The following is a 9398-nucleotide window of genomic DNA, read 5'->3' as shown; positions in this document are numbered from 1 at the left end:
CAGTAGAGATAAAAATTAAGGAAGGGGAAGGAAAAGAAGTAAAAAAAGAAAAGCTAATTGTTCAGCCCACACACCTGGGTGATGAGAGATCCCACCATTTGGAGATGTGTGGAGTTGTGAAGGATATGACTTCTCTGGGTATCTTCCATTGCATGGACTTGTATACACCTTAAAAAAAAACAGGAAGTGGCACATCATAGGCTAATTATTTATGGACAACTTTATGTCCATAAATAGTAAACAACCCTTTCATGTTAAGTAAAAATTCTGTTTTTTTTTTTTTTTGTTTTTTTTAAAAAGGGTGTAGCACTGCCCCCTAATTCTTGACCGCCTTGAGGAGATGGTGGCGCCTGATGCGCCGGCCCATGGAAGGATGCTGGGACTACACGGGACCCGAAAGAATAGACCTTCAGATAGATCGGACTGCCCTGTGGAATTGAAGGTAAGTGGATTTTTTTAGGCACTTTTGGGTTTAGTTCCTGTTAAAATCACCAGGATTTGGTAAAGATCATGTTCAGTTGGCATGCATAAGGATGGCTGGGTGTGTACCTGTTTCATGCTCAAAATATCTCCAGCTGAGGACCAGGGGTGTATTCAAAAAAAAAAAAAAGAACAGGGAGCACAGTACTATTCATGGTGATCGCACATGCGCATCATTGTTATGTAAACATGCCCGCCCTCCTACACCCCAGCCTATGTGTCACTTAAATGGGAAGAAATTTCCCCCAGAGTGACGTCATGATGCCAGAACCTGCCCACTCTACCGTTGCAGATCTGAGCCTGCCATGGGAGAGTGGGCAGGTTGTGTTCAGAGAGACAACCTATCCACCGCCCTGAATCGTCAATTCCATACGGGAGACATGGTCTGTGGCTCTGGCCGGTTGAAGATTGGCGGACCACCAAATAATTTATTGCAAAATAAGAATGCGTATGCATGCCCATTCCCTAAAAAAGTGAGGGCACAGTGTTCTTCCACTAGTCAAAGATCCACTAGTGGGTGGTCTCTTGAGGGGTCTATTTACTTTGCTATTCTTGTTTTGACCAGATAATGACAAACATAGCATGAACAATTTATGGTAATGGACACGTTTATACTCACAATATTGTAAAACAGGCACATTTCTTAAGCAACAATGTTAAAAAATGTCTGTATATAGCTGGGAGTAATTGTTGGGATTTTACTTGGGTAATTATCTTTTTTTTAAAAAACAGGTCAAAGTGGAATAAAATCGGGTGTTTATACCTCAACATAAAGTAAGAAAGGCCAACCTCTTGGGCATGCACTGAAAGGTTTTCAAGAAATGTAAATACAAAAAGAGTGCCATTCCCATGCATGTACAATAAGATCAGCACTTTTTTAGCAGCCTCCTGGGATATATAACTTTTGTGTCCCAAGAGGCTGCGGGTTTCCCATTTAGTCTTCACTGATGCAGTGGTGAAAATGGAAAGGAGTTGTCATTCCTTTCAAATTAAAAAAATATATATATGAACACAAAGAAAGAGAAATTTCTCACTAAAAACGCAGGATTTTTGTTAAAAATTATGAATAAACTATATAACATATCAACAAAAAAACAACATCAAAATACAAAAAAGCATAAATATTGAAGTAGCATTGTACGACCATAAGTTGCCAAGATAGTAAGTATTAAATATCCAAGTGCATTTCCATGGCTCCCAATATGTTGACAGATGTACAAGTGTTGAAGGAGATTTCTTTACTGATAGTCTCCAGTGGAGCCTTAAAGCAAATATTCTCAATGTGTTTCACAGCTCAAATGCTGCTTTATCAAGAGAAGAAATAAGGCAGATCAACATCTAAAAAACAATGTATATGTATACCTTACCTTTTCAATGTTTAGATGTTGACATGACTCGTGGTTCCAGTGCTCATATTCCTTGTAGGCGGATTGAAGGGGCATCACTGTTAAGGTCCAACCAGGTATTAAATAGTGACATGTTTCATAGAAGAAGACTACTTCATTAGACTTGGTGACACTCCAAAATATCAGCCAAATGGGTCAGATGTATGCACTGGAATGGGACAGCACTGGAGATCCCACACCACTAGGGGCAAAATATATGAGTCAAAAGCACTCATTTAAGAGATATTGGCTTAGCCAAGGTGTACAGAGTGAATATGGGATGAATGTATATAGCATGGAAGGATAGGAGTCCCTCCTAAAGCGTATATGAGGAGCATATATAGTGGGGAAAGTACAGGAGTCCACCTAGAAGTCACTGGTATGGCAGAGAGCTCCAAAAATTAAACCATAAATGCACCATGGCACGTGAATTTCAGGCAGATATAAAAGACAAATAATGCAGAAATAGTGCAACGAATCATGGAAGCACTGATACTTGGAATGGGTGTACCACAAGAGGCTGAAATGTCTTTTTTAGTGCTAACGTTTGGGTTAATGAACCCTGAACTCTGTAAAGAAACAATTCCGGTCTCCACCTTTGTTTTACTGTGTATTCAGTCTTATAATCACCTTTGTACCAATATATATTAGCAGGGAAATCTATCGATTCAGCACTCCTTCTAGTCATGTGTGTGTCAAACATTATCTGCTCAATAGATTATGGAAATTTGGTTTAAAGCACCAGCATCACCAGGAGAAAAAGCCTCCAATCATCGCTGGAGGAAGCTGCATGCACCGTTGGAGGACGCCGGTGGAAGGTGGGAACCAGGTAGGACTTTTAAACTCCCTGGAAATTCCTTTAAACTCCCTGAAAATTGGCTCAGGGTTACTGAGCCACACTCGGGATTACCACCAGGGAGGTTAAGTCAAGCTTTCATGTCAATGCACCAAAACAAAAACAAGAAGGCTAACCTACCTAAAGCTGTGTTTATTCTGCTTATAGTCTGTTATCCTCCATCATCAAATATGCCCTGATGCAATAATAGGTGAGTAAAAGGGTGGATGTCATTTTGGAAGAGGTGTGAAATAGGGTAAGAAATAAGAGGTCCTATCTGAAGGTGGCTGGTTGACTGGGAAGAGACACTGGGCATGGTTGGAGTGGGGAGAGCCAAAAATAACATTCTGCATGGGTTGGCTAGAGAGTAAAGCTGTCCTGCCCACCTGTCCATGTGTTTTTTTGAATAAGGAAAGCAGATTTTTCTTATACACAGCAACATGGCAGTTTTTTGGGGTTCTTTGAGTTCGCTTAAAGGTTTAATGACAATACCAGACATGCCAGGTGGCTCTTTTCCAGTTAGTGTTCTTGGTTCTACCTGCTGGTCAGTCTCTTGGTGGATATTTATATACAAAGCCGATAGGGGTGCTGCTAGGGACAAGAGCGGAGTTTGGTTGTGTTTTGATTAGTGCATATATGTTATTCAATATTATATAAATATTTAAATATCACTGTACTTGTTATTTATTTAAATGTTTTGTTTAACCCTCCTGGCATTCTAATTCTGTCCATATTTCCACATAAAAAAATCGTCACTTTTTTTTGTATGAAATTTTATTTTACGTTGTAGACCTATAATTCTTATTAGGTATAACTCACCGAAATAGGTCCAATATTTAATAAATTTAATTATAAACTTTAAATAATTATTTATATATATATATATTTAAATATTATATAAAGATTTCTTTGTATTGGACGCAATACAGGTATTTTGTATTGAATCCAATACAAAATTATTTGAATTTCCCGCCGCACCTACGCATGTACTGACGTCATCAGGAAACCCCCGGAGATTGTTTCTGGACACGCTGGGAGAAAATCGAAGAAAGAAGACGTGTCTGGAGGAGTTGCAGGGTCCAGCAAGACAACAGGGTATGACAACGGAACAAAGTAAGTGTTTTTGTAATGTTTTAAGTGACCCTGAGTCACACTCAGGATTACCTCTAGGGGGTTATTAAATGGCGACTGTGGCCAATTCAAATCCAATACCAATGTGTCTTTATTGTGAAAGTCCCAGTCATGAAAACTGCAAGAAGCTCCCAGTGTGCATTAAAATCAAAGTAATCAATTTCAGTATGTGAGAGGAGGCTATAGAGCTGTTCAGAACTAAAGATAAGGCTCAGATTAGTTGAAAACATTTATTCAATAAATCAGTAACAAAAGTAACAATAAAGTAAAAATTTACTTCAATAGTCCAAGCATGTGAAATTCAAGCTCCCATTATTTAATCTGCATATGAGTTAGGCGAATGAACACAACTACGATGTAAAAAGTGAAATTTCTTAAGTCCTTTATTAAATCAACCCTATAGACTGCATTTGCCAACCTGGTTTTCTCTTTTTAGTTTTCATTTGTTTTTCTTTTTGTGGCTAGTATTTTACTATCCGAAAGCTCAATTTCAGAAGGTTGCACTAGGCAAATGGAATACTGCAATTGGAATGACTGCTGTTTACTTTGGCCAAGGCCTAAAGATAATTTTTGTTTGTACTAATCATGACTAGAAGGAATATGTTGATAGTATACACAGTATACACACACTAACGAGCACAAGTTAACCAAAGTTAATGGGAGCAATAGGATTGTTCTAATACAACCCAAACCAAATGTTAGATCAAAACAAAAAACAGCAAACCAAGCAGCAACACTAAAAAGGAGAAAGAAGTATGGAGACAAAAATTGTAATCCCTTCCTCTTTACACTCTCTGAGATTTGGTGACGCCCAAAGTGTCCGAATCAGCACCATTTAATGCAGTATTATCAGAACAACCCATCGGAACTTTTACCCAGATTGAAACCAAAATGTATAGCCTGATATATAGAAAAACATCACTCAAAAAATCTATTTTTAATGTAGGAAACCTGACATTTACTAAGCATTCTCTGGTGGAGAATCAATTACTGTCATTGAAAAATGGCGATTTTCCACCAGGGAATGAATGATAAATGATTGATAAATGTTAGAATCGCTGCTTTGGTAATAGATCCCATTAAATAAGGGTAAAGATAAAACAAAATGCTTTGATTTCCACTTCACATCATGATTGCCTATAAGAGTTGGTTCAGCTATACATATAAGTAGCCTGCCCTGACCTGTTGATATTATAAAATAATGAATTTACTGGCTTTTCAATTTAATGATGCAGCCTCTCCCTAAAGCTGGCACCAAAGAAGTCTGTATAGTTATTTTCACAGAAAAATTGTGCAATATATATATATATGTATGAATCTTACTCTCCCTAACAGCCCTTTTCACGCTGCGATCTATATCGCTTAAAGGTAATTCATTCTGTACTTGGATTCTTTACCTTGGAGAGCAATAAAATGCTGTATATGAAAAATTATAGATAACATTGATGTCCAAATACTTTTATGTCATTACTGCTTTTATGTTGCCATTTAATACCAAGCAATGAAACAAGTTAAAAATACTTCCTACAATTTTTGATTATATTTATTTTATATATTTATTATATGAATATATTTATTATATAATTTTTGATTATATTATGATATCCACATCTGAAAAGATTGCCATGAACTAGATAATAATAAATAAAAACACTGTGGTAGCATGGATGACATTTTCAAAATGCCAGATTTGAACAGCTCAATCATTAAGATTGCTTTAGGTTGGAGTGGGCTTGGTAGTTGAGCACACATTTTCTGAGGTGCAAATCACAAGTAAGTGGTTTACTCCTCATACTAATATTATGATTATTTAATTGTATTTTTTTAATGCCGACATAATACGCAGCCCTTTACAAAGTTAGTAGTCATCCCACTAACAAAGGCGGCTTACCATTCATCATATGTCAACATATACTAAGGCCAATTTTGAAGAGAAGCCAATTAACCTAACTGCATGTTTTTGAGATAAGGGAGGAAATTGGAGTACATTGGGGAAACCCATGTAAGTAGAAGGAGAACATACAATGTCCGAGCAGATGGTGTCCTGGCCATGAATCAAACCTAGGACCTAGCTCTGCAAAGATAAGGTTGCTAGCCACTGAGCCACACAATTGTCCTGCTCTTTTTTTCTCCTGCCTAACATGCTTTATATCTGTATATACTTCATGTTCATTTGAAGGTTTTTGTGGTTGTTTATGACTATTAATGACTATAGTCATAGTCATTAATGACTATTGCTTTCAATTAACCTTGTCTTTTTTTTCTAATATTAGGCTGCTGGTATAGGTATGTGATATTTAGATTGGATTTACAGTCCTGTTTCACTCTGTGTTTAATCTGTCTTTTCTCTATAACATTGCTTGTTTTGTATTTGTCTATTTAGTTCTTACTTACCCCTTTGTATCTGACCTTTTTGACTTTTTTTTGTGGGGGTGTGCTTTGCTGTATTTGGTAACTCTGTTGCAGTGCTTTTTATTTTCCCTTACTACCTCAATAAGCTTTAACTTTTTAATTGTGTTTATCAATAAACAATGTATTTTCTAAGGTGAGGACATTTTATGACTTTGTCTTATATGCTGTAATGCCTACCATTATAGACAGGTATGGGAGAGTGCATTCCAGTTTTTATACCTCATACTTTATGTGCAACTTAAATTTGTCCTTTCTAAGATTATAGTATTATGAACATCCATGTAATGTTATTCCTTGTGTGCAGTGTATTGTAAATCATGCATTTGTTTCATGTACATTCTTAATAAAAATTCTGTTTAGACCTAGACATCTTGTTCATTTCAGATGTGATTTTTAACTTGTTTGTTTCATGTGCATTGGTATTATCTAAGTAACCTTAAGTGAAACTTAAAATTAAAATTAATATAAAAAAAAACCCTTACCTATACTGATGAAAAGTCCTTAAAGCGTACATCTACTCAGAATTTTCACTTTACATAAGTGGGTAGACATGGAAGGGTTAATAACCCTTTCATTTAAAGTAAAAATTGAGCTAATAGGTCTTCTTTAGGCAAGTGTGCCTTGGGAAGGTCTAGCCATGTGGAGCAGTTCATTTTCTTACCAAGCTTCTTACAGAACATCACAATAACCTCTAAAGCTAGGTTTACAGAGACAGAAAAAGCAGCATCAAAGGGATTAAGGGCAGAATAACTAATATTTCTTTGTCTAATATTTATTCATCGACATGGATCCTGAAGGGATGTGTGAATGGTAAAGCGAAGTGGATCTAAATTCAACATTTTCACTTTACAGAAAGGAATTTTTTTAAGTGCAACATCCTTAAAAAAAAAAGGGTGCAGCACTGCCCCTTTAGGGAAAGGTCCAGCACCATCGATAGATCTGCAGGATTAAAGGTAAATTGTTTTTTTTAGTTTGGTTCCACTTTAATACAAGAAACTAAAAAAAAAAAAAAAAAAACTGGTACCTTCCAAAAACTTTAAAAACATTAGCTTTATTTTTTAAAAAAATGAATACATTCAACTACATATTATGTGTCAGTACTTGCCCCTCTGTTCAATTTCATGGTGACAGCCTGTGACAGACATGGACAGAGTGCATGAAGGCAGTGATATATGAAAAAAAAATCACGCACTGGTATCTTTTTCTAGATCTATATCTAAAGTAGTGAATCTGACAGTTACTAAACATTTTCTGGTGTAGAATCAATCACCAAAAAATGTAGACAAAAATGTTTGATGAATTTCAGATTTTCTTTATAAATTATGATTATGATGATTATGGAAAAAATAATAAATACAAATGCTTTGACTTCTTTAAATCTTGATGGCTTATAAACAATTTGGCGAGCCAAGAGTGCCATAGAAGCAAAGCCCTTTTGTACTGCTATTTGCATAATGACTCGCTAGACATCTATGATACTAATAAACAAAAGATGTTCAACCAGAATGGTGGGACCTGTTTTTTCTGTACGTGCAGTCTCCACTGGCCTGGTAATATTGCAAAAAGGTGAATTATTTTGTTTTTCAGTTTATTAATACTGCCCCTCCCTAAAAGATTTTTACTGCATTAATATGCTATATACATCAGTATGTATTAAGGTATCCAAGTAAAGTGCTGGAGGGCCAAATCTGTACATATTTGTCGTACTTCCTTAACAAACAGCAATAAACATCAAAGATTCTAACACACCATAAGGCTGATCTCAGTACATTCCAGCTGTAGTTGCAGGCAGAGACATGCCCATGTTAAGCCATGCACATCGACAGGTCATGATGCAAGTAAATTCATGTGTAACAGTACACATTAAAATGCATGCTGCCATTAAATATAAAGTTCACTTAAAAATGTAAAACTCGGATTGTACAACATCACATATAGGAGTAGATATATTTGTGGGACTTTATAGGCAGTTCAGTACATGTCACAAAATGGGCTCAAATATGCTCAAATAAAGTGGATGGAAATTCTATAAGAATGCTCAGTACAATAACAATTGTGTATATTATTGGTATGTTGTAATAGATTTTGATAATCCAACGCGTTTCACAGAATTAATCTGCTTCATCAGGGATTATACAAGACCTCAATAGATAGAATGCACAGAGGTGTAAAACCACAGTATATAGTATTAGGTGTGATGCAGTCATGAGGAACAGGAGGACCCCCTCCAGCAGCAAGAGAGAGAGATGCTCAAACCGGAACCAATAAATATAATGGAAAATTTACATTTTGTTTTTCTGTGTCAGGTATAATCCCATTGGGTACTGAGTAATAATTAGATTAGGTGAAACAAAGGTTCAAAATGAGAGTCTGCTGCAGTAGATGGGACAAACAGGGTCCCATTAAACAACATCACGTTTTAACAAATGCATTTGGGTCAAAAATACAAAAAATGTGTTGTGAATCTATTTGGACGTGTTCTATTCGATTAGACCATATAGGGGTCTATTTATAAATCAGTGAATCTGACATTCACTAAAACTTTTCCTGTCTGAAATCATTTACGGTCATTAAAACACATGGACCTGAAATGTCAGTTCACCAAATTGTATCATTTTGGTGAACTAACCATAAAAGAGTACAAAAATGAACTTCCTTGCATAGATTCGGGGAAATATGTTACTCTTCTCTAGTCCCAGTACCTTTTTGTAATGTTTCTTACTGTAATTTATGGATTAGCTAGGGAATAGTTTTTTTCCATATTGAATTCTTAAACTGATTATTATTATTCATAATAATAAACAGGATTTATATAGCGCCAACATGTTACGCAGGGCTGTACATTAGCTGATGCAACATTTCAGCCTAGTAATTAACATTTCAGCCATTTTTAATTAATACCATGCTTGCATGATCTGTAAACTGTATTTTAGAAATTTTAGTAAAGTCACTAACAACCACAAACCAATGGAAATTTTCTCTTTTGACTGACAGTTATTAGGGGTGATATTGCTGACTGGGAGCTGGATGTTACTAAATATATTCATGTTACTAAATATATATTCGACGTGTTTCGCCAGTAGGCTTTTTCAGGGGATATAGGTAGAGTCAGAGCAATCAGTACACAAAATGACATGCAGAAATGGTATGAACTG

Source organism: Pyxicephalus adspersus, chromosome Z, assembly GCF_032062135.1.
Source record: "Pyxicephalus adspersus chromosome Z, UCB_Pads_2.0, whole genome shotgun sequence".
In the NCBI taxonomy this organism is placed as follows: domain Eukaryota; kingdom Metazoa; phylum Chordata; class Amphibia; order Anura; family Pyxicephalidae; genus Pyxicephalus; species Pyxicephalus adspersus.
Note: the sequence above shows the minus strand (reverse complement) of the source record.